Here is a 27,316-nt window from a genome sequence, read left to right on the forward strand (position 1 = left end):
TCTTTAGAATCTTGTCCAGATATGTACTCTGTGATAGCCCTATTAGGCGTCTTGATCTATCTCTATAAATCTTGATGCCTAATATATACGATGCTTCACCAAGGTCTTTCATTGAAAAACTATTATTCAAATAACCCTTAACACTGCTTAATAGTTCTATATCATTCCCGATCAATAATATGTCATCTACATATAATATCGGGAATGCTACAGAGCTCCCACTCACTTTCTTGTAAATACAGGCCTCTCCATGACACTGTATAAACCCGAAGTCTTTGATCACCTTATCAAAACGTCGGTTCCAACTTCTTGATGCTTGCTTCAGTCCATAGATTGAACGCTGAAGTTTGCATACTTTGTTAGCATTTTTAGGATCGACAAAACCTTTGGGTTGTACCATATACAACTCTTCCTCAATGTCTCCATTAAGGAATGCTGTTTTGACATCCATCTGCCAAATCTCATAATCGAAAAATGCAGCTATTGCTAACAAAATCCTCACAGATTTTAGCTTCGCTACAGGTGAGAAAGTCTCATCGTATTCAACTCCTTGAATTTGTCGGAAACCCTTTGCGACAAGTCGAGCTTTATAGACAGTAATATTACCATCAGCATCTGTTTTTCTCTTGAAGATCCATTTATTCTCGACAGCCTTTCGGCTATCAGGTAAGTCTACCAAAGTCCATACTTTGTTATCATACATGGATCCCATTTCGGATTTCATGGCTTCTTGCCATTTGTTGGAATCTGGGCTCATCATCGCTTCTTCATACGTCGCAGGGTCCTCATCATTGTTATCTACAATCATGACATTTAGACAAGGATCATACCAATCAGGAGTGGCACGTTCCCTTGTCGATCTGCGAGGTTCAGTAGTTTCCTCGTTCGAAGTTTCATGATCATTATCATTAGCTTCCTCTGTTGCCGGTGTAGGCGTACAGTGTACAACTTCCGATCTTTGCGCTACTCGATCAACGAGTATAGATTCATCAATCTCATCGAGTTCTACTTTTCTTCCAGTCACTTCTTTAGTGAGAAATTCTTTCTCAAGAAAGGTTCCGTTCTTAGCAACAAAGATTTTGCCTTCGGATTTGTGATAGAAAGTGTACCCTATAGTTTCCTTAGGGTATCCTATGAAGACGCATTTCTCCGCTTTGGGTTCTAGCTTGTCCGGTTGTAACTTCTTTACATAGGCTTCGCAACCCCAAACTTTCAGGAACGACAGCTTAGGTTTCTTATTAAACCATAATTCATACGGTGTCGTTTCTACGGATTTTGATGGTGCTCTATTTAAAGTGAATGCGGCTGTCTCTAATGCATAACTCCAAAATGATAACGGCAAATCAGTAAGAGACATCATACTACGAACCATATCTAAGAGAGTTCGATTACGACGTTCGGACACACCATTTCGTTGTGGTGTTCCCGGCGGTGTCAATTGTGAAAGTATTCCGCATTTCTTTAAATGCATGCCAAACTCATAACTCAGATATTCACCTCCACGATCAGATCGTAGAAATTTGATCTTCTTGTTACGTTGATTTTCTACTTCACTTTGAAATTCCTTAAACTTCTCGAAAGTTTCGGATTTATGTTTCATGAAATAGATATACCCATATCTACTCAGATCATCTGTGAAGGTTAGAACATAACGATAACCACCGCGCGATGCTACGCTCATTGGTCCACATACATCGGTATATATGATTTCCAATAAGTCAGTAGCTCGCTCCATCATACCAGAAAATGGAGTCTTTGTCATTTTTCCCATTAGACATGCTTCGCATCTATCAAGTGACTCAAAGTCAAGTGATTCAAGTAATCCATCAGTATGGAGTTTCTTCATGCGTTTCACTCCAATATGACCAAGATGACAGTGCCACATATAAGTAGAATTATCATTAAGTTTAATTCGCTTAGCATCAATGTTATGTATATGCGTATCACTACTATCGAGATCTAATAGAAATAAGCCATTCTTTTGTGGTGCTTGACCATAAAAGATATTATTCATAAAAATAGAACAACCATTATTCTCAGACTTGAATGAATAACCGTCTTGCATTAAACAAGATCCAGATATAATGTTCATGCTCAACGCGGGTACAAAATAACAATTATTTAGGCTTAAAACTAATCCCGAAGGTAGATGTAGAGGAAGTGTGCCGACAGCGATCACATCGACTTTGGATCCATTTCCAACGCGCATCGTCACTTCATCTTTCAGTAGTCTTCGTTTATTCTTTAGTTCCTGTTTCGAGTTACAGATATGAGCAACCGAACCAGTATCAAATACCCAGGTACTAGAACGAGAACCAGTGAGATAAACATCTATAACATGTATATCAGATATACCTTCTTTCTTCTTCTTGACAAGGCCGCTCTTCAGATCAGCCAGGTACTTGGAGCAATTACGCTTCCAGTGTCCCTTCTCCTTGCAGTAATAGCACTCAGCATCAGGCTTAGGGCCGTTCTTAGGTTTCATAGGAGGCGTGGCAGCTTTCTTGCCACCCTTCTTGAATTTTCCCTTAGACTTGCCCTGTTTCTTGAAACTGGTGGTCTTGTTGACCATCAACACTTGGTGCTCTTTCTTGATCTCAATCTCAGCAGCTTTTAGCATGCCAAAGAGTTCAGGTAACTCCTTGTTCATGTTCTGCATATTGTAGTTCATCACAAAGTTCTTGTAACTTGGTGGCAGTGATTGAAGGACATGATTAATCCCCAGTCTGTTAGGAATCACTATTCCCAAGTCACTGAGTTTCTTCGCATGCCCGGTCATGGCGAGCATGTGCTCACTAACGGAGCTGCCTTCTTCCATCATACAGCTGAAGAAATGTTTCGATGCTTCATAGCATTCCACTGCCGCATGAGTCTCGAATATAGCTTTCAGCTCATTCATCAACTCATGAGGATCATGGTGCTCAAAACGTTTTTGAAGATCGGATTCCAGACTGCACAGGATGGCACACTGAACTTGAGAGTACCGAGTTTTCCGAGTCGCGTAAACAGCTTTTACTTCATCGGATTCATCTTCTGCAGGAGGGTCACCTAGCGGTGCATCAAGCACAAATTGCAGATTTCCGCCAGAGAGGAAGATCCTCACATGACGGAACCAGTCGGTGAAGTTGCTACCATTGCTCTTAAGTTTCTCTTTCTCTAGGAACTGATTAAAATTGATTGGGGACGCCATCTCTACAACATATATTTGCAATAGTTTAGACTAAGTTTATGACAAATTGAGTTCAAATTTTAATTCAACATAATTAAAACCTAGGTGAACTCCCACTCAAAACAATATCCCTCGCATTGTCTTAGTGATCACACGAACCAAATCCACCGCACCTTTGTCCGATCATCACGAGACAAGGTGTGATTTCAATGGCGAACACTCAAAGTATTCATCATATCAACCATATGATTCATGCTCTACCTTTCGGTATCACGTGTTCCGAGACCATGTCTGTACATGCTAGGCTCGTCAAGGCCACCTTAGTATCCGCATGTGCAAAACTGTCTTGCACCCGTTGTATGCACTTGTTGATTCTATCACACCCGATCATCACGAGATGCTTCGAAACGACAAGTCTTGGCAATGGTGCTACTAAGGATGAACACTTTATTATCTTGAGATTTTAGTGAGGGATCATCTTATAATGCTACCGTCGCGATCTAAGCAAAATAAGATGCATAAAAAGGATTAACATCACATGCAGTTCATATGTGATATGATATGGCCCTTTTGTCTTTGCGCCTTTGATCTTCATCTCCAAAGCACGGACATGATCTCCATCATCTTCGGGCATGATCTCCATCATCGTCGGCGTAGCACCAAGGTCAATGGCGCCGTCTTCATGATTGTCCTCCATGTAGCAACTATTACAACTACTTTGAAATACTACTCAACATGAAATTTAAAGACAACCATAAGGCTCCTGCCGGTTGCCACAATACAATAATGATCATCTCATACATATTCATCATCACATTATGGCCATATCACATCACCAAACCCTGCAAAAACAAGTTAGACGTCTCTAATTTGGTTTGCATATTTTACGTGGTTTAGGGTTTTCGAGAGAGATCTAATCTACCTACGAACATGAACCACAACGTTGATACTAATGTTTTCAATAGAAGAGTAAATTGAATCTTTACTATAGTAGGAGAGACAGACACCCGCAAAGCCTCTTATGCAATACAAGTTGCATGTCGAACGAGGAACAAGTCTCATGAACGCGGTCATGTAAAGTTAGTCCGAGCCGCTTCATCCCACTATGCCATAAAGATGCAAAGTACTCAAACTAAAGATAACAAGAGCATTAACGCCCACAAACCATTGTGTTCTACTCGTGCAACCATCTATGCATAGACACGGCTCTGATACCACTGTAGGATAACGTTGCATAGAAAACAAAAATTTTCCTACCGCGAACACGCAATCCAAGCCAAGATGCAATCTAGAAGACGGTAGCAACGAGGGGGTATCGAGTCTCACCCTTGAAGAGATTCCAAAGCCTACAAGAGGAGGCTCTTGTTGCTGCGGTAGACGATCACTTGCCGCTTGCAAAAGCGCGTAGAAGATCTTGATCACGATCGGTTCCGGCGCCACGAACGGGCAGCACCTCCGTACTCGGTCACACGTTCGGTTGTTGATGAAGACGACGTCCACCTCCCCGTTCCAGCGGGCAGCGGAAGTAGTAGCTCCTCTTGAATCCGACAGCACGACGGCGTGGTGTCGGTGGCGGTGTAGAAGTCCGGTGGAGCTTCGCTAAGCTATCTGGGCAATATGGAGTGGAGGAGCAAAGCTAGGGTTTGGGAGGGGGTGGCCGGCCACTCAAGGGGGGCGGCCAGCTTATGGTCTTGGGGTGGCCGGCCCCCTCCCTTGGCCCCTCATTATATAGGTGGATCCCAAGTGTTGGTGTCCAAGTCTTCGAATAAGACCCGAAACCAAAACCTTCCATAGGAGGGGGAAACCTAGCCCAACTAGGACTCCCACCCAAAGGTGGGATTCCCACCTCCCATGTGGGGGTTGGCCGGCCCCCTATGGTGGAGTCCACTTGGGACTCCACCCCATCTAGGGCTGGCCGGCCATGGAGGTGGAGTCCCTTGTGGACTCCACCTTCCTTGGTGGTTTCTTCCGGACTTTTCTAGAACCTTCTAGAACCTTCCATAGAACCTTCCGCGACATTTTATTTCACATAAAATGACATCCTATATATGAATCTTATTCTCCGGACCATTCCGGAACTCCTCGTGATGTCCGGGATCTCATCCGGGACTCCGAACAAATATTCGAACTCCATTCCATAATTCAAGTGCTACCATTTCAACATCCAACTTTAAGTGTGTCACCCTACGGTTCGAGAACTATGCGGACATGGTTGAGTACTCACTCCGACCAATAACCGATAGCGGGATCTGGAGATCCATAATGGCTCCCACATATTCAACGATGACTTTAGTGATCGAATGAACCATTCACATATATTACCAATTCCCTTTGTCTCGCGATATTTTACTTGTCCGAGGTTTGATCTTCGGTATCACTCTATACCTTGTTCAACCTCGTCTCCTGACAAGTACTCTTTACTCGTACCGTGGTATGTGGTCTCTTATGAACTCATTCATATGCTTGCAAGACATTAGACGACATTCCACCGAGAGGGCCCAGAGTATATCTATCCGTCATCGGGATGGACAAATCCCACTGTTGATCCATATGCCTCAACTCATACTTTCCGGATACTTAATCCCACCTTTATAGCCACCCATTTACGCAGTGGTGTTTGGTGTAATCAAAGTACCTTTCCGGTATAAGTGATTTACATGATCTCATGGTCATAAGGACTAGGTAACTATGTATCGAAAGCTTATAGCAAATAACTTAATGACGAGATCTTATGCTACGCTTAATTGGGTGTGTCCATTATATCATTCACATAATGACATAACCTTGTTATTAATAACATCCAATGTTCATGATTATGAAACTAATCATCCATTAATCAACAAGCTAGTTTAAGAGGCATACTAGGGACTTCTTGTTTGTCTACATATCACACATGTACTAATGTTTCGGTTAATACAATTCTAGCATGATATATAAACATTTATCATAAACATAAAGATATAAATAATAACCACTTTATTATTGCCTCTAGGGCATATCTCCTTCAAAAGCAACCGCTGAAACTTAATCTTCCTTTGTGTTGCTTCAATACCTTTACTTTGAAATTATTGCTTTATGAGTTAACTCTTATGCAAGACTTATTGATGCTTGTCTTGAAAGTACTATTCATGAAAAGTCTTTGCTATATGATTCATTGGTTTACTCATGTCATTTACCATTGTCTTGGATCGCTGCATTCATTACATGTGCTTACAATAGTATTGATCAAGATTATGATGGCATGTCACTCCAGAAATTATCTTTGTTATCGTTTACCTACTCGGGACGAGCAGGAACTAAGCTTGGGGATGCTGATACGTCTCCAACGTATCGATAATTTCTTATGTTCCATGCCACTTTATTGATGATACCTACATGTTTTATGCATACTTTATGTCATATTTATGCATTTTCCGGCACTAACCTATTAACAAGATGCCGAAGAGCCGATTCTTGTCATTTTCTGCTGTTTTTGGTTTCAGAAATCCTAGTAAGGAAATATTCTCGGAATTGGACGAAATCAACGCCCAGGATCTTATTTTTCCACGAAGCTTCCAGAACACAGGGGGAGATACGAAGTGGGGCGACGAGGCGGCCAGACGATAGGGCCCTGGCCGCGCCGGCCTAGTGTGTGGGCCCCTCGTGTCGCCCCTAAACCTACCTCTCCGACTATAAGAAGCCTTCGTCGATAATAACTCCAGTACCGAGAGCCACGATACGGAAAACCTTCCAGAGACGCCGCCGCCACCAATCCCATCTCGGGGGATTCAGGAGATCGCCTCCGGCACCCTGCCGGAGAGGGGAATCATCTTCCGGAGGACTCTTCACTGCCATGGTCGCCTCCGGAGTGATGAGTGAGTAGTTCACCCCTGGACTATGGGTCCATAGCAGTAGCTAGATGGCCGTCTTCTCCTAATTGTGCTTCATTGTTGGATCTTGTGAGCTGCCTAACATGATCAAGATCATCTATCTGTAATGCTATATGTTGTGTTTGTTGGGATCCGATGAATAGAGAATACTATGCTATGTTGATTATCAATCTATTATCTATACGTGTTGTTTATGATCTTGCATGCTCTCCGTTACTAGTAGAGGCTCTGGCCAAGTTTTTGCTTGTAACTCCAAGAGGGAGTATTTATGCTCGATAGTGGGTTCATGCCTCCATTAAATCTGGGACAATGACAGAAAGTTCTAAGGTTGTGGATGTGATGTTGCTACTAGGGATAAAACATCGATGCTATGTCTAAGGATGTAGTTGTTGATTACATTACGCACCATACTTAATGCAATTGTCTGTTGTTTGCAACTTAATACTGGAAGGAGTTCGGATGATAACCTGAAGGTGGACTTTTTAGGCATAGATGCATGCTGGATAGCGGTCTATGTACTTTGTCGTAATGCCCAATTAAATCTCACAATACTCATCATATCATGTATGTGCATGGTCATGCCCTCTTTATTTGTCAATTGCCCAACTGTAATTTGTTCACCCAACATGCTATTTATCTTATGGGAGAGACACCACTAGTGAACTGTGGACCCCGGTCCATTCTTTTAATCGAATAGAATCTACCGCAATACTTGTTCTACTGTTTTCTGCAAACAATCATCATCCACACTATACATCTAATCCTTTGTTACAGCAAGCCGGTGAGATTGACAACCTCACTGTCACGTTGGGGCAAAGTAATTTGGTTGTGTTGTGCAGGTTCCACGTTGGCGCCGGAATCCCTGGTGTTGCGCCACACTACACTCCGCCGCCATCAACCTTCAACGTGCTTCTTGGCTCCTACTGGTTCGATAAACCTTGGTTTCTTACTGAGGAAAAACTTGCCGTTGTACGCATCACACCTTCCTCTTGGGGTTCCCAACGGACGCGTGATGTACGCGTATCAGGCAGCACCTCCGCACTCGGTCACACATTTGATGTTGATGACGATGTCCTTCTCCCCGTTCTAGCGGGTAGCGGATGTAGTAGATCCTCCTCAGAATCCCACCAGCACGACGGTGTGGTGGCGGTGGTGCTGGAGATCTCTGGCAGCGCTTCGCCTAAGCACCGCAGGAGAATAGGGAGGAGGGGAGTGGCTAGGATTTGAGGAGAGGGGGCACTTGGGCGCCGGCCTTGGGTGCCCTTGGTGGTGCGGCTCAATTTATGTAGGCTTCCCCGTCCCCTCTCCCTCCCTTTATATACATGGAACCTCCTAGGGTTGCCCCAAAACCATGTTGAAGTCCAACTCCAAAAACCGCCTTTTGGGTGAAACCTAGGGGAAGTGGGATTCCTCCCTTTCCTTCTCCGTTGGCCGGCCAAGGTGGTGGAGTCCACCATGGACTCCACCTTCCCTCTTGGTTCGCTGGTTAGGGTTGGTGGAGTCCTTCCGGGACTCCAACTTCCATGGTGATTTCTTCCGGAAGGTTCTAGAATATTCTAGCTCCTTCCATAAATGCACCGGATCATTTCCAAACTTGGAAAGTGACTTCCTATATATGAATCTTATTCTTCAGACCATTCCGGAACTCCTCGTGATGTCCTGGATCCCATCCGAAACTCCGAACAACATTCTAATTCCATTCCATATTCCATATCTATTTAAAACGACATCAAACCTTAAGTGTGTCACCCTACGGTTCGAGAACTATACAGACATGCTCGAGACTCCTCTCTGATCAATAACTAATAGCGGTACCTGGAGATCCATAATAGCTCCCACATATTCAACGATGACTTCGTGATCAAAAGAACCATTCACATAAAATAACAATTCCCTTTGTCTCGCGATATTTTACTTATCCAAAGTTTGATCGTCGGTATCTCCATACCTAGTTCAACCGCGTTACCGATAAGTAATCTTTACTCATACCATGATATGATATCCCTTGTGAACCAGCCACATGCTTGCAAGCTAATTGGATGTCATTTCACCGAGAGGGCCCAGAGTATATCCATCGGTCATTAGGATGGACAAATCCCACTATTGATACAAGTGCGTCAACCCTATACTTTCCGAACACTTAATGCAACCTTTATAACAACTCATTTATGCAGTAGTGTTTGGTATCATCAAAGCATCCATCCGGTGTAGGTGATTAACATGATCTCATGGTCGAAGGATTAAGTTACTATGCATATTAAAGCTTGAAGCACAACGAACTTAATGACTTGATCATATGCTACGCTTACTATGAGTGTATGTCCATCACATCATTCACCTAATGATATGACCTTGTTTATCATAACATGCATCCAATGTTCATGATCAGGAAACCATGATCATCTATTAATCAACAAGCTATTTTAACAAGAGGCTTACTAGGGACTCCTTTATGTTTACAAAACACACAAGTATTAATGTTTCTGGTTAATACAATTATAGCATGGGATGTAAACATTTATCATGAACACTAAGATATAACAATAAACACTTTATTATTGCCTCTTGGGCATATCTCCAACAATCTGCCATTTGCACTAGAGTCAATAATCTAGTTTACATTTGTAAAGATATAACACATTGGCCTTCTGGTGCTTTATCATGTTTGCTTATGGGAAAGGTTTCACTCAATGAATCTGACATACTCAGAAACGTATGTATTTTGCAATTCATTTGCATCTCTACGCATTACTGAGTTTTTCAAAATGAGTCGGCATCAATCTATATGTTTGGTCTTCTGGTGGAACATTAATTCCGCGGTCTGAAATATGTTACCAATATTGTCACATACAATATAGTTTCATAGTTCTGACACTACCGGAACTACACCAAGTTCTCAAAGAACTCCTCGACTCAAACACCCTCGATCATTGTCAAAACAATGAGATGCTCTGCCTTCGTTTGTAGAATCCTTCACAATATTTAGAACTCATCTAAATCCATAATAGACTCTTTCTAGCCCATTGTGCTACCTTTTAATGAACATATTTAGCCTAATTGAGATTAAATTTTATTTTATATGTGACCAAACTAATATCGGTGTAACACCTTACAATGATTTGTTTATCATTACCCCATATAAAACTACATATATATATCCTCGGCTCTGACAAAGCACTCAGGGATATTCTTACTGTTGTCCAATGATCATCTTATAAATCATTCTGATATATGCTTGATGTCTACGCACGCTTCTATTCCTGTAGACAGTGTTGGGCCTCCAAGAGCAGAGGTTTGTAGAACAGTGATGCGTGTGGTTGGCACGTCCGTTGGGAACCCCAAGAGGAAGGTGTGATGCGCACAACGGCAAGTTTCCCTCAGTAGGAAACCAAGGTTTAATCGGACCAGTAGGAGTCAAGAAGCACGTTGAAGGTTGATGGCGGCGAGATGTAGTGCGGCGCAACACCAGGGATTCCGGCGCCAACGTGGAACCTGCACAACACAACCAAAGTACTTTGCCCCAACGAAACAGTGAGGTTGTCAATCTCACCGGCTTGCTGTAACAAAGGATTAACCGTATTGTGTGGAAGATGATTGTTTGCAGAAAACAGTAGAACAAGTATTGCAGTAGATTGTATTTCAGTAAAGTGAATTGGACCGGGGTCCACAGTTCACTAGAGGTGTCTCTCCCATAAGACGAACAGCATGTTGGGTGAACAAATTACAGTTGGGCAATTGACAAATAAAGAGAGCATGACCATGCACATACATATCATGATGAGTATAGTGAGATTTAATTGGGCATTACGACAAAGTACATAGACCGCCATCCAACTGCATCTATGCCTAAAAAGTCCACCTTCAGGTTATCATCCGAACCCCCTCCAGTATTAAGTTGCAAAGCAACAGACAATTGCATTAAGTATGGTGCGTAATGTAATCAACAACTACATCCTTAGACATAGCATCAATGTTTTATCCCTAGTGGCAACAGCACAACACAACCTTAGAACTTTCACACATCGTCCCGGTGTCAATGCAGGCATGAACCCACTATCGAGCATAAGTACTCCCTCTTGGAGTTACAAGCATCTACTTGGCCAGAGCATCTACTAGTAACGGAGAGCATGCAAGATCATAAACAACTGATACGTCCAATTTGCATCACTATTTTATATCATAATTTGCTGTTATTCATTGATATATTTCATATTGGGACACATTACTTATGTTATTTCATCTATTTTGCATGTTTCATCATTATTGGAGGATCAAACACCAGAGTCAGGATTCTGCTGGAAAAAGCACCGTCAGGACGCAATATTTCGGAAGATCAACTCTGGAAGGAAATTATACCAAAAATCCTATTTTTCAAGATGACGGAGGAAGCCAGAAGGAGGAGCCAGGAGGAGCCAGGGTGGGCCCACACCCTAGGGCGGCGCGGCCCAGGCCCTGGCCGCGCCGCCATGTGGTGTGGAGGGCCCACGGCCCCTTTCGCCTCCTTTTCTTCGCCAAACCCTTCGTCCCGAAGACCTAAGCCACAGAGGGTACCTCGCGAAGAGTTCTGACCGCCTCTGCGGGGCGGAGAACACCGGAGAGAAAAGAGCTCTCCGGCGGGCAGGAATCCGCCGGGAAATTCCCTCGGGAGGGGAAATCGACGCCATCGTCACCATCATCGAGCTGGACATCATCGCCATCACCATCATCATCATCTCCACCATCATCACCGCCGTCATCACCGCTGGACACCGTCACCGCCGTAGCAATTTGGGTTTGATCTTGATTGTTTGATAGGGGAAACTCTCCCGGTATCGATTCCTACTTGTTGTTGATGCTATTGAGTGAAACCATTGAACCAAGTTTATGTTCAGATTGTTATTCATCATCATATCACCTCTGATCATGTTCCGTATGATGTCTCGTGAGTAGTTCGTTTAGTTCTTGAGGACATGGGTGAAGTCTAAATGTTAGTAGTGAACTATGGATGAGTAATATTCAATGGTGTGATATTTAAGTTGTGGTGTTATTCTTCTAGTGGTGTCATGTGAACGTCGACTACATGACACTTCACCATTTATGGGCCTAGGGGAATGCATCTTGTATTCGTTTGCTAATTGCGGGGTTGCCGGAGTGACAGAAACCTAAACCCCCGTTGGTATATCGATGCAGGAGGGATCGCAGGATCTCAGAGTTTAAGGCTGTGGTTAGATTTATTCTTAATTACTTTCTTGTAGTTGCGGATGCTTGCAAGGGGTATAATCACAAGTATGTATTAGTCCTAGGAAGGGCGGTACATTAGCATAGGTTCACCCACACAACACTTATCACAACAATGAAGATTATTTAGCCGTATGTAGCGAAAGCACTAGACTAAAATCCCGTGTGTCCTCGAGAACGTTTGGTCATTATAAGTAAACAAACCGGCTTGTCCTTTGTGCTAAAAAGGATTGGGCCACTCGCTGCAATTATTACTCTCGCACTTTACATACTCGTACTTTATTCAACTGTTACATCAAACCCCCACAGAATACTTGTCTGGTGAGCATATACAGTGAATCCTTCATCGAAACTGCTTGTCAACACCTTCTGCTCCTCGTTGGGATCGACATTCTTACTTATCGAAGATACTACAATACACCCCCTATACTTGTGGGTCATCAAGACTATTTTCTGGCGCCGTTGCCGGGGAGTGAAGCGCTATTGGTAAGTGGAGTTGGTAAGGAAAACCTTTACTGTTGTGCTGATTTTATTTCTGCTTTCTTGCTATAAGTCATTATGGAGAGATCTTCTCTTCAATTTTTATTTGGGAAATCTACTACTACTGCAACGGTAGTGGATGAGGCGCCAGGTGAGGAAGTAATACCATATAAAATACCTATGAAAATTATTGAACGTGTTATGGATAACCGCTATGAAGGGGATGGAACTGTCCACCCCGGTGATCATTTACTGTTTTTGCATGAATTATGCGGTTTATTCAAATGTGCAGGTATTGCTATGGATGAAGTGAGGAAGAAACTATTCTCTTTGTCGCTGTCCGGTAAGGCGGCGCATTGGTATAAATTACTGGATAATGGGGATTCTCTTGAATGGAATGATATTGTGCCCCGGTTTTATTCTAAGTTCTATCCTCCAAGTGAAATTCATAAGGATCGGAATCGCATATATAATTTTTGGCCTCATGATGGAGAGAGTATTGCCCAAGCTTGGGGGAGATTGAAGTCTTTAATGCTCAAATGCCCCATTCATGAGCTTCCTGGTAATGTTATTATTGATAATTTCTATGCAAGACTTTCTTTTCAAGACAAGACCTTGCTGGATACTTCTTGTTCTGGATCATTTACACGCAACAAAGAAGAGTTTAAAAGGGACCTTCTTGATCGGATCCAAGAAAATACTGAAGGTTGGGAGAACGACAAAGATCGAGAATCAGGTATAATTTATGATTATAAATGCATTGAAGCTTTTATGGATACTGATAAATTTCGTAATATGAGTGCTACATATGGTCTTGATTCTCAAGTTGCTGTAAATCTTTTTAAAGCTTTTGCCTCTCATTATGAATTGCCTAAGAAGAATTTTGATAAGTATCATGAACCATATAAAGATAAAATTGATTCATCTATTAATAAATGTGTTGTAGTTGAAACTGCTGATCATGTTATTCCTGAAGCTTATATTGAAAAAACTCCTTTCCCTGCTAAAATGAAGGAGTACTCTGTTATAAATAGTGCGGTTCATAAAAGTGAAAAGAAACCTGTAGAACCTGAAGAACAAATAAAAGTTGAACCTGCTGTTGCAATAGTTAAAGATCTTGTGACTGAGAATGTAGAAGATGGTCATATTATTTTCTGCGAAGATGCTTCTCATATTGTTTCGCATCCTAATAAACCCAAACAAGCTAGTGTTCCTATGCTATCTGTTAGAATTGGTGATCATTGCTATTATGGATTATGTGATATTGGTGCAAGTGTTAGTGCTATTCCGTATGAGCTTTACACGGAGATTATGCACGAAATTGATTCTTGTGAACTTGAAGATATTGATGTGGTTATTCAGCTGGCTAATAGAGAAACTATTTCTCCAATTGGTATTGTTCGAGATGTGGAAGTTTTATGCGGTAAGATTAAATATCCTGCTGACTTTTTGGTACTTGGTTCTGCTGCTAGTGATTATTGTCCTATTATTTTTGGTAGACCTTTTCTAAATACTTGTGGAGCTATTATAGATTGCAAGAAAGAGAAAATTTTGACTAAATTTGCTGGTGAATCTTATGAGTTTAACTTCTCTAAATTTACTAAAACTCCTTATAAAGCTGATTTGCCTAGTAATGATATTAAAATGGAGCAATGTGCATCTATTGTTCTTGTTCCTAATAATCCTTTGCAGCAACATTTGGAGGATAGCGAGAGCGAAATTTTTAGGAAAGAAAGAGATGAGCTTGAGGAAATTTTTCTTCGCCAACCTATTCTCAAGCATGATTTACCGGTGGAAGATTTGGGTACAACACCGCCACCAAAGGAAGATCCTGTTTTTGATTTAAAGCCTTTACCTGATAATCTTAAATATGCTCATATTGATGATAAGAAAATATATCCTGTTATTATTAGTTCTAAGCTTTCAGAGATTGAGGAAGAAAGGTTATTGGAAATATTGAAGAAGCACCGAAGCGCTATTGGCTACACTCTTGATGATTTGAAGGGGATTTCTCCTTCTATTTGCCAACATGCTATTAATATGGAAGATGATGCAAAGCCTGTTGTTGAACCTCAGCGTCGTCTAATTCCAAAGATGAAGGAAGTGGTAAGGAATGAGGTATTACGACTCCTTGAAGCTGGTATTATATATCCTATTGCTGATAGTAGGTGGGTTAGTCCTGTGCACTGTGTTCCCAAGAAAGGAGGTATGACTATTGTGCCTAATGATAATGATGAGCTCATTCCTCAAAGAGTAGTTGTAGGGTATAGAATGTGCATTGATTTTCGAAAAGTTAATAAAGTTACTAAAAAAGATCATTACCCTTTACCATTTATTGATCAAATGCTAGAAAGGTTGTCTAAAAATACTCATTTTTGCTTTCTTGATGGTTATTCTGGGTTTTCACAAATTGCTGTTAAAGCTAAAGATCAAGAGAAAACCACCTTTACTTGTCCTTATGGAACTTATGCTTATAGACGCATGCCTTTTGGTTTATGTAATGCTCCTGCTACTTTTCAAAGATGCATGTCTGCTATTTTTCATGGTTTTTGTGAAAGTATTGTAGAGGTATTCATGGATGATTTTTCCGTCTATGGGAATTCTTTTGATAGTTGCTTGAAAACCTTGATAAAGTTTTGCAGAGATGTGAAGAAACTAACCTTGTTCTTAATTGGGAGAAATGCCACTTTATGGTTAATGAAGGAATTGTATTGGGACATAAAATTTCTGAGAGAGGTATTGAAGTTGATAGAGCTAAAGTTGAAGCAATTGAGAAGATGCCCTATCCGAGGGATGTTAAAGGTATTCGTAGTGTTCTTGGTCATGCTGGGTTTTATAGGAGATTTATTAAAGATTTCTCCAAGATTTCAAAGCCTCTTACTAATCTTCTTCAAAAAGATGTACCATTTGTTTTTGATGACGATTGTAAGGAAGCTTTTGAAACTCTTAAGAAAGCCTTAACAACTGCTCCTATAGTTGAACCTCCTAATTGGAACTTACCCTTTGAAATTATGTGTGATGCTAGTGATTTTGCTGTAGGCGCTGTTCTTGGACAGCGAGTAGATAAAAAACTGAATGTTATTCATTATGCTAGTAAAACTCTTGATGCTTCTCAAAGAATTTATGCTACAACTGAAAAAGAATTATTAGCTGTAGTCTTTGCTTGTGATAAATTTAGATCTTATATTGTTGATTCAAAAGTTACTATTCATACTGATCATGCTGCAATTAGATACCTAATGACAAAGAAAGATGCTAAGCCGAGGCTTATTAGATGGGTACTTCTTTTGCAAGAATTTGATCTACATATTGTAGATAGGAAAGGTGCTGATAATCCTGTTGCTGATAATTTGTCTAGATTGGAAAATATTGCTCATGATCCTGTTCCTGTTAATGATAGTTTTCCAAATGAACAATTGGCTGTAATAAAGGTGAGCTCGCGAGACAGTCCTTGGTATGCTGATTATGCTAACTTTATTGTTTCCAAGTACTTGCCTCCAACCTTTTCAGCTCAGCAAAGGAGGAAATTCTTTTATGATTTGAGGCATTATTTCTGGGATGACCCACACTTATATAAAGAAGGAGTGGATGGAATTATGCGAAGATGTGTCCCCGAGTATGAACAACAAGAAATATTGAGTAAATGTCATGGTAGTGCTTATGGAGGACATCACGCCGGAGAAAGAACCGCGCAAAAGGTTCTACAATCAGGTTTTTATTGGCCAACTCTCTTCAAAGATGCGAGAAAGTTTATTTTATCTTGTGATGAATGCCAAAGGGTTGGTAATTGTTGACTGCCAAAAACCCCACCGGCGGGCAGCGGCGAGTCAACACAGGTAGAGCCGGGAAGAGCCTAAAGCTGCGGCTGGCTGAGACCCCTCCGAGCGACGGCCCGCAATGCTCTTCTGGTCACACGCGGCGATGCGAAGTGCAAGGGCGTGCCACCTGACCTATACCTGGTCAGGAAGGTGATGGGGATGCCTCGCTTAGTTTCCTGCATGGCATACATGTAAACATTAAATACGAGCCTCGATCGGCTCTCAGGTTATCCGGTGAATCGGCTCAAAGAGCCGATCCACCCATGATTCGTACGGGGTGCACGAATACTTGGTGATCCTGCTTGATCAAGATATAGCTAATGAGATCTACGACGATTTAGGGTTTTCACCGCATAATCGGATCATCCTACTCCAGGTTGGGCCTCGCGGCCACGCACGGTGCTCGTAAGCCGATCCTAAACAAGGCCACACAACCAACATGACGTTGATCATCGGAACATCCTGTTTAGGACTTTCGAACGCCACCCTACGTGCCGCTGGATCCTCCCCCCCTTCGTAAGGCCTAACTATTGCAGATATTAAACTAATCCTTGCAGAGCAAGGAGCAATCGTAACGGATCAGATCTACTAGACGATGAACAAGCAGGGTGCCGCCCCCACGCCTGAGATAGGCGTGAGGGCGGCTAGACATGCAAGGGTTGCACTACGTAAGCATGTTATACGAAGAACTATGCTAACCCTAACACATCTATGATAACTACGTTGCCCGCCATCAAAGACGCTTCAGTACGGGCAACGCATGAACAACGTGGAGCTTGTGCTGCCTAGATCGCAAGATGCGATCTAGGCAGCATGTCGCTTACCTGATTGAAACCCTCGAGACGAAGGAGTTGGCGATGCGCCGAGATTGGTTTGTTTTTGGGGTGAACGTTGTGTTGTTGTTTATTCCATAAACCCTAGATACATATTTATAGTCCAGGGGACTTTCTAACGTGGGAATATCCCATCGTGCATGATACAAACTCTAACTTTCGATCTAAGATATAATCTACTATAATTAAAGATACACGGGCAATCTAGCCCAAATTCTCCGCGCAAGGCCGCTTCAGAGATCTTCCACGTGTAGTCTCCTAAGCCCATCTCTCTTACGGCCCACCTCTGGATTTGTCCAAAATCTGGTGATAACACATGCCCCCCTGGTTTTGGAAATAATTTTTCCAAAATCATTATATTTTCCTTCGAAGGGTCATGTCGTGGCAGAACAGAGCCATTTGCAGCCTCCGTCATCATTATGCCCTGTCCTCTCAGCTTCTCTGCAAAAATTTGACAGCTCTGACATTACCCCTTCGGAAACTGTGACGGCAGTAATTCCCACCAGGTTTCTCATTAGTTAACCGTGCCGACTGATTAGTCATCTTTATCCCCTTCCTCTGTTCCAGCCATCGGCACTCCAAAAAACCCTTCTGCGCACCATGTCCTCTTCTTCCTCTGCCTCGTCGGGACTTTCCTTCGAGTCCTCTTCTCCCGAGCCGATGCCAGCACCGAGCCCACAAGAAGTCCATGCGGCCGACATCCGCCGCGCCATTGAGGCCGGGGAGGAGTCAGACCATGACTTCTCCATCTGGTCCGAGGACGACCAATCCTCGAAGGACGGGGAGAACGACCTCCGCTTCCTCGCCAACGGGGAATCGGAAGAGGAGAGCGATGACGATCGCTTCTCCTGGGATGACTTTACCTCCTCCGAGGTGAAGGAGGAGGAAGAGGAAGAGGAGGACGACGACGATAGCCCCTCCGACGAGCCGCCGGCCAAGCACCATTGCCCCTGACCAGGGAATCTCAGTGATTATGATAGCGACGACGACGACGACGACGTGGAGGACGAGGACAACGAAGGTCCTGCCGGCGGCCGCTACAGCAGCGACGACGAGCTCGCCGGGAGTAGCGCCGACAACGCTGACGATGGTGACGACGAGGGCAGTGACGGCCCGTAGAATAGGACCTCTAGAATAGGATCAGCAACAGTAGATGGGGCAATGTATCCCCTTAGTACTCCCTTTTGAGAGCAATCAGCTCTTCTATGTAAGAAATCTGGTTCATCAATGAAGCACTTTTCCCCAATTTGATTTTGCCGATTTCTTCTGAGTTTAATTGAGCCGATTCCCTCTTCTGCTGACCCCGCCGATCGTCACTTAGCCAATGCCCAACAAGCCGATGACAACGCACCGGTATCTGAATGCCCCATCCCTTTGAGTTCTGGCGGACAACTAGGCAAATCGACGTTCTCACGAGAGCCCTAGAACTACTGCCGAAACGACTTGATCCTGAAGTCGATACCACTGGGTTTTCAGCCTGATGAAATCTCAATCGGCTTCTTAAGAACGGCGAATTCTGCGCCATCAGTTGCCCCCCGAGCCTCTATCAAGGCGAGCATATCAGTGGACTAACCAAATGTGTCGCCATCGGTTTCCAAGTCATGATGCGGAACCAGCCGATTTCAGCAAAATCGGCTCTCCAAAGCAGAGAACCTTCAGGGTGAGCTGCCCCCCGAGCTTCTTCAGTCCACTTTTCGCGCCTTGCAGGTCGGATCGGCTCCTTCCATGTGGTGGATCTGATGCAACCCATCCTCAACCTGATCTGCACATTACTCGCAAAAGGAACCCAGAGGTTCTTGAAGAGCAAATCGAAGTCATCAAGCCACTCAATTGAGGAGCTCTTCCATTAGAATCTCTCTTCGTGACTCACTTCCTGCTCCATTGACCCTTTCTGCTCATAACAGCTGTACCTCTTGAGTAGCAAAATTTTTTTTTATTTGGCCGATTTTTCTTAATCGGCCCCCCAATATTCCACTGCACGCACGTCTGTACGTGTTTATCTGCACACGTTCATCTGACTATATGCCCCCCGAGCCGAATCTGCTAAACGACTGCAGATATCGGCTTTTATGGTTAGTCAGGGCACTGCACTTGCACGTCGGCTTCGCAAAGATTCATGCTGACTTTCATCTGCCGACGTGGCCGCTGCCCAGTAGATCATTGTTGAACACAAACAGAATATGTGCAGAAGATAATTTTGGCCGATTGCTGGAATCGGCCTCCACTTTGCTTGTTCGATGAAGGTTTTGTAATGTTCCTTCATGAATTTTTGGGGCCGATCACCAGGATCAGCCTCGCCAGGTTGGCTCATTGGTTTAATCTTGCTACTCGGTCAGGCTGGATAAAACCAACCCAACCTCTGACTTGATGCGCCTGCTGTCATCCACCTTGAGTGCATCGTATAATCGTGGAGCACTAAGCTCTGTCGGCAAGACAAGCACCATGTTTGTGCCAGCCGATGTTTCATCATCGGCTTTCTTTTGCTTGGGACGCCACTCCATTCTCCGTGGACGACCCTCCTCATTCAGGGCTCGCTGAACCTTTGCAGCCAGATCAGGCCGTGCCTTTCTTAGCGTATGCAGGTATAACCTTTCGGCTTCCTCCAGGCCGCGTAAACGTTGAACCCTGCGTTTCTGTGAACGGCTAAGTCCGTCAGGGCACCACCTTGGACGGTGGTACCTGTCTTCTTCTTCTTCTAGTCCCTCGTCTTCGGAATCTTCAAGATCTGCCCACCGAGGGGACTCAGCACGTTTGCTTGGTGGCGGGAGAGGCCCTAAGCGCTTGAACACAGACACATTGGCTGCCTCCTTCTTCTTATTGTTGCATTCTGGGCAATTGCCGATTGTGGGCAATCGGCTCATTCCTGAATCCCAGCAGTGTCTGAAGAAAGGGCAGTCCCAGTGCCTGGCGTTGTCATCCTGCTCCCCTGATGTGTCCGTGGCACGGCGCTCGTGCTCCTCCTCATCGCGATTCTGCCGACGATGTCTTCTGGCTTCTCTAGCCAGACGATCTCCTTCATCATCATAGTTGGACCGTCGGCGTTGGTCATACTGACTCGCATATTTGTTGAGGAGGTGATCAGAGAGAGGTCGTTGATATCTTATGTTCTTCACTTCTCCCTCTGTGACGTAGCGCTTGCCATCATGATGGAGCCGATCACGTGGAGCGGCCCCCTCTGTGTCCTTGCTATGAGAGCAGCTGCCCTCATCTCCATCTTTGCCAGAGTGGTTCCCAGGTCCTACCATGTTGATGCTGAACGTGGGACCTGGCTGGCAACCCTCAGGGTAGATGACTTCTACCATGTTAACGGCGGGGAAGGGCTGGGTGTCTACCTTCATGGCGTACTGGTTGAAAATTAAACGCCCCTTCTCTATCGCCGCTTGGATGTGCTGACGCCACACCCTGCAGTCGTTGGTGGCATGGGAAAGCGAGTTGTGGAATTTGCAGTACGGCTTTCCGTTTAGCTCTTGCGCCGTAGGGAACTTGAGACCTTCAGGAATCGTCAACTGTTTCTCCTTGAGCAGGAGGTCGAAGATTTGTTCAGTCTTGGTCACGTCAAAATCAAATCCCCTAGGCGGCCCTGGTGGCTTTACCCATTTGCAGGATACAGGGGTTCCTCCCCGAGTCCATTCAGCCACTGCTACTTCTTGGTCTCCCGCAGGCACTTCACCTTCCTCTGTATCGACCATGACTACTGCACGCTTGAACTTGTCTTGGTACAGGTCTGGGTGGCGCTGTTCATATGCTGATAGTTTCTGAACCATGTGCGCCAGCGAGGGATAATCTGCTTGGGAGGCCATGTCCTTGAGCTGTGTTGCAAGGCCAGCTACTGCCAACTCGACTGCTTCCTTTTCAGTTATACGAACCGAATAACATCGGTTCCTAAGATTCCTGAAGCGCTGGATGTACTCTGTCACCGTTTCTCCGCGCTTCTGACGTAGTTGTGCTAGATCGGCAATGCTAGACTCGGAAGCTTCTGAATGATATTGCATATGGAATTGTTCTTCCAATTGCTTCCAAGACTGGATGGAGTTTGCTGGCAAAGAGGTGTACCATCCAAAAGCCGATCCCGTGAGGGACTGTGAAAAGAGCCTCACACGTAGCTGATCCGACACTGAAGCCGGTCCTAGTTGCGCCAAATATCGGCCGACGTGCTCGATGGAGCTAGAGCCATCCGATCCACTGAATTTGGAGAAGTCAGGGAGCCGATATTTAGGTGGCAGCGGGATCATCTCGTACTCGTCGGGGTACGGCTTGGAATAGCCGATTGCCCTTCTTTTCGGCACCATGCCGAACTGGTCTCTCAGTATGGTACTGATCTGATCCGCTGTGCTGGCTGCAGGAGATGCACTCTGAAGATTCGCCGGGGTGGCGTACTTAGCCAGCCATGTTTGCTTTTCCAGCTCTGAGCCAACTGCAGGAGCTGGGCTCGGGAGTTTCGTCGGGGTGGCGTACTTGGTTAGCCACGTCTGCTTTTCAAGCTCTGTCGCTGACGTTTCTCCCGTTTTCGCCGGAGTCCCTGATGTTGTGGCCTGGTTTGAGAGTGCCCAGTTGCCACAATCTGGCACATACGTGCACGCGTATCCTTGAGGGATCTCCTTGGGCGCCTCCATCAAGAACTGGTAGTCGCTAGGGTCACCACCAATCTTGTAGACGACGAATGCCGGTGTAGCCGGCACTTCAGGTGGTGCTGCCAACGCATATGGCAGCGGTGGACGGGACTGGAGTGGCAACTCTCCTTGATGCGTCCCGAGAGCTGGTCCTGACGGCGAGTACTGGTGGCTCATGATCTCCTGGATCACGCGCAGAGCGAGACGCTCCAACACGTTGACCAAGTTTTCAGAGTGGCGGTGTAGCGAGTGAGCCACCAAGTAGTTGATCTCCTGCCGTAGGCCCCTGGTGCGTTCCTCCGACGGGGCAGAGAGATCTATCCCATCGAGTGCACCTTGTGGTGAGAATCCCTTCCATCTGATGCCATGGGTACGGGTTCTCTGAAAAGAGCCGATGAGGTCGGCTTCGAGGGTGACCTTGATCTCGTCATATTTCTTCTTGAGCTCGGCAGGTAACTCCTCGTAGGTGACTGGCGTGCCGTCCGCCGCCATCTCAGATGTAGATGGCGATGTGGTTGATGTAGATGATTGTCCCACCGGGCGTGCCAGAATGTGTTGACTGCCAAAAACCCCACCGGCGGGCAGCGGCGAGTCAACACAGGTAGAGCCGGGAAGAGCCTAAAGCTGCGGCTGGCTGAGACCCCTCCGAGCGACGGCCCGCAATGCTCTTCTGGTCACACGCGGCGATGCGAAGTGCAAGGGCGTGCCACCTGACCTATACCTGGTCAGGAAGGTGATGGGGATGCCTCGCTTAGTTCCTGCATGGCATACACGTAAACATTAAATACGAGCCTCGATCGGCTCTCAGGTTATCCTGTGAATCGGCTCAAAGAGCCGATCCACCCATGATTCGTACGGGGTGCACGAATACTTGGTGATCCTGCTTGATCAAGATATAGCTAATGAGATCTACGACGATTTAGGGTTTTCACCGCATAATCGGATCATCCTACTCCAGGTTGGGCCTCGCGGCCACGCACGGTGCTCGTAAGCCGATCCTAAACAAGGCCACACAACCAACATGACGTTGATCATCGGAACATCCTGTTTAGGACTTGCGAACGCCACCCTACGTGCCGCTGGATCCTCCCCCCCTTCGTAAGGCCTAACTATTGCAGATATTAAACTAATCCTTGCAGAGCAAGGAGCAATCGTAACGGATCAGATCTACTAGACGATGAACAAGCAGGGTGCCGCCCCCACGCCTGAGATAGGCGTGAGGGCGGCTAGACATGCAAGGGTTGCACTACGTAAGCATGTTATACGAAGAACTATGCTAACCCTAACACATCTATGATAACTACGTTGCCCGCCATCAAAGACGCTTCAGTACGGGCAACGCATGAACAACGTGGAGCTTGTGCTGCCTAGATCGCAAGATGCGATCTAGGCAGCATGTCGCTTACCTGATTGAAACCCTCGAGACGAAGGAGTTGGCGATGCGCCGAGATTGGTTTGTTTTTGGGGTGAACGTTGTGTTGTTGTTTATTCCATAAACCCTAGATACATATTTATAGTCCAGGGGACTTTCTAACGTGGGAATATCCCATCGTGCATGATACAAACTCTAACTTTCGATCTAAGATATAATCTACTATAATTAAAGATACACGGGCAATCTAGCCCAAATTCTCCGCGCAAGGCCGCTTCAGAGATCTTCCACGTGTAGTCTCCTAAGCCCATCTCTCTTACGGCCCACCTCTGGATTTGTCCAAAATCTGGTGATAACAGTAATATCTCCAGACGCAATGAAATGCCTATGAATTATACTCTTGTTATTGAACCGTTTGATTGTTGGGGATTTGACTTTATGGGACCTTTTCCGTCATCAGAAGGTAACACTCATATACTTGTTGCTGTTGATTATGTTACTAAATGGGTGGAAGCTATACCTACAAAAAGTGCTGATGGTGAGACCTCTTTAAGAATGCTCTTAGATATTATTTTTCCTAGATTTGGAGTACCTAGATATATTATGACTGATGGAGGTTCTCATTTTATTCATGGAGGTTTTAGAAAAACTCTTGCTAGGTATGGTATTAATCATAGAATTGCTTCCGCTTATCATCCTCAAACTAGTGGTCAAGTAGAATTATCAAATAGGGAGATTAAATCTATTTTGGGAAAGACCGTTAATAAAACTAGAAAGAACTGGGCTAGTAAATTGAAGGATGCACTTTGGGCTTATAGAACTGCTTATAAAAATCCCATGGGAATGTCACCTTATAAAATGGTTTATGGGAAAGCTTGTCATTTACCTTTAGAACTAGAGCACAAAGCCTATTGGGCTGTTAGAGAATTAAATAAAGATCCTAAACTTGCCGGTGATAAGAGGTTGTTGCAATTGAGTTCTCTAGATGAATGGAGAAGTGAAGCTTATGAAAATGCTAAACTCTTTAAAGAGAAAGTTAAAAAATGGCATGATAGGAGGATTATCAAAAGAGAATTTAATATTGGGGATAAAGTCCTATTGTATCGGTCTCGTCTCAGATTCTTTGCAGGAAAATTACTCTCGAAATGGGAAGGACCATATGTTGTCGAGGAGGTGTATCGTTCAGGAGCAATCAAAATTAGCTCTCTCCAAGGCAATGCTACGCAAGTGGTGAATGGACAAAGACTCAAGCATTATATCTCGGGTGATTCTTATAATGTTGATGTTGATATTATTCAAGTGGAAACACCGGAAGATTTCATCAAAGGGCAAATTGACAGTCCGCCAGAACTCGACTTTGAATAGGTAACAGTACTGGTAATGAAAAGTACGCAATTTACTTTCCGAACTATATTTTTACTGTTTTTGGAAAATATGAGAAATTACGAGTTCGAAACGAAGTGGAAAGGACGCACGAGGGGGTGCCACCATAGGGCGGCGCGGCCTGACCTGGGCCCGCGCCGGCCTATGGTTTGGCCGCCCCGTCGCCCCTTTCCGACTCTGGTTCGTTCTGGTACTTTCCGTTTGTCGTGAAAATTTTTGCTATATAATCTCCCGGACCCCTGGAGGTCCGTATATCGTGTTTTCGACGTGTTTTGTTTCAAGCTGTTTCTGCCAGGATTTGTTTCGGATCTAGAGCCATCATGTCTTCGTCGGAAACTCCGAAGGACAGCTCCAGCAAGGATGTTGGCAACTTGTACATGGAGGAGCTGAGGATGCACCCCAAGGAGTTGCTGCTCGTTGAAGGAGAACTGCAGGTCAAGGATGTCCAGGGTCCTAAAGGAGAAGGAAGCCTGGAAGACAGGATGGAGAAGCTAGAACAAGAGGTTTTCAAGTACAAGAAGATGGCTGAGCGTGAGGTGGATATCTTCCACAGGATCGTGTCTGAACTCATTGCTGAACATGAGAAGGAAACTGCAAAGCTTTGGAGCGACATCCTCTCACTTCACGATACCACCAACAAGCTCCAAGCACAACTCTATGATTTTCAGAATCAGAACTGTGAGTATGAAAATAGGTTTAAATACATAAGCCGTGCTGCTAGTTTTAGGATCCCCGAGACCAAGACGTCGTTTCTTGATGGAGAGCCTCTCCCTTGGAAGTTTGATGACGGGAGTTCATCACCACCATCACCGCAGGAGTAATTCATCATCGGTATTGGCATCCCCTTGGTTTGTTCCAAGCTTGGGGGAGTGCCGCGGTATCACATTATCACTACCTTTTACTTTTATTGTCAAGTAGTGTCATATCATGAGTAGGGAAGTTATCGTATAAGATGGGTTGCGTTTGGAAGTATCTCTCCTTTAGTTGGTTATCTATGTATCCCTTGGTGTGAGTTATCGTTATGGAATATTAATGAGAAGTCTTATCATTTACATATTGCACATCTTATTTTAGTTTGCAATCTCTACTATATGATTCACCTTGTTGTTAGTTTTGGTATCACTTTGGGAACATTGAATAAATCTATTTGGTTTTGGCAAACTTAGCATTGGTCAATAGCAACAACACTTTGAGGTTTAAATAGAAAAGAGAAATACATGTAGATGTTTCATTTTCTTTCTTGTTAGCTCATAGCTTATTATTCTGAAGTTAAAACTGTTTGTGCTTACAAGGAAGATGCATGATTGTTTTTATCATATGTATATTTGTTTGTTTCCCTCGACTCTTATGCTTGCTAATTAACCTTGCTAGCCAAAGACCTGTACTGAGAGGGAATACTTCTCGTGCATCCAAACCTTAACCCAAACCTATGCCATTTGTGTCCACCATACCTACCTATTACATGGTATTTTCTGCCATTCCAAGTAAATACTTCATGTGCTACCTTTAAACAATTCAAAACTTAGTATCTCCTATTTGTGTCAATGTTTCATAGCTCATGAGGAAGTATGTGGTGTTTTATCTTTCAATCTTGTTGGGCAACTTCCACCAATGGACTAGTGGCTTCACCCGCTTATCCAATAATTTTGCAAAAAGAGCTGGCAATGGGATTCCCAGTCCCAAATTAATCAAACTAAATAGACACTCCTCCATGGTATGTGATTGATGGACGGCACCCGAAGGATTCGGTTAGCCATGACTTGTGTAAGCAAAGGTTGGGGGGAGTGTCATCGTCATAATAAAGCTAAAATAAAAAGGCACTCCTTCATGGTATGAGATTGTTGGCAGGCACCCGAGGATTCGGTTAGCCATGGTTTGTGAAAGAAAGGTTGGAAGGAGTGCCACACAAAATGAAAATAATATGGGAGCCGCTCTTAGGAGGTTGTCTGGCAAGGGGGTCAGAGTACCCGCTACCAGTCGTTGACAACAACAAACACCTCTCAAAATGTTACTTTTATTCTCTTTATATGATTGCAAAAACTGAAAAAGCTCTAGCACATGATTTAATCCCTGCTTCCCTCTGCGAAGGGCCTGTCTTTTACTTTATGTTGAGTCGGTAAACCTATTTCCCTCCATCTCAAGCAAGCATTTGAGTAGTTGTGATCAAACCATTATATTGTGATTTGCTACATCATGTCTTTTATTCTTCCTTGTTTAGTACAAGTTTTATCTGAATGAATATAGCTTTGCAAGTTATCAATGATCATGAGAAGACCATTATGATTGAGTATGCAAGTTGTGCCTTATAAACTCTAACATGAGAGCGCTGCTCAATAAGATAAATATAATCTGTTAGTTGTTCTCTGACCAAGAACGAAGTTTGCCATCACCAACCATGATTTCTCGTGCACCTTTACTTGTGATTACCCTATACTTGTTTCAATATGAGTTATAAGAGGTTGTCTACTATAATGTCCTGTGTGAATGAATATGATGCTTCTTGTCCGTATTTTATTTATCGACTCTTCACTCCATAAACATGTGGTCATGTCTATCGAGCTCAGT

This window comes from Lolium perenne, chromosome 6 (assembly GCF_019359855.2).
Source record: "Lolium perenne isolate Kyuss_39 chromosome 6, Kyuss_2.0, whole genome shotgun sequence".
Classification (NCBI taxonomy): domain Eukaryota; kingdom Viridiplantae; phylum Streptophyta; class Magnoliopsida; order Poales; family Poaceae; genus Lolium; species Lolium perenne.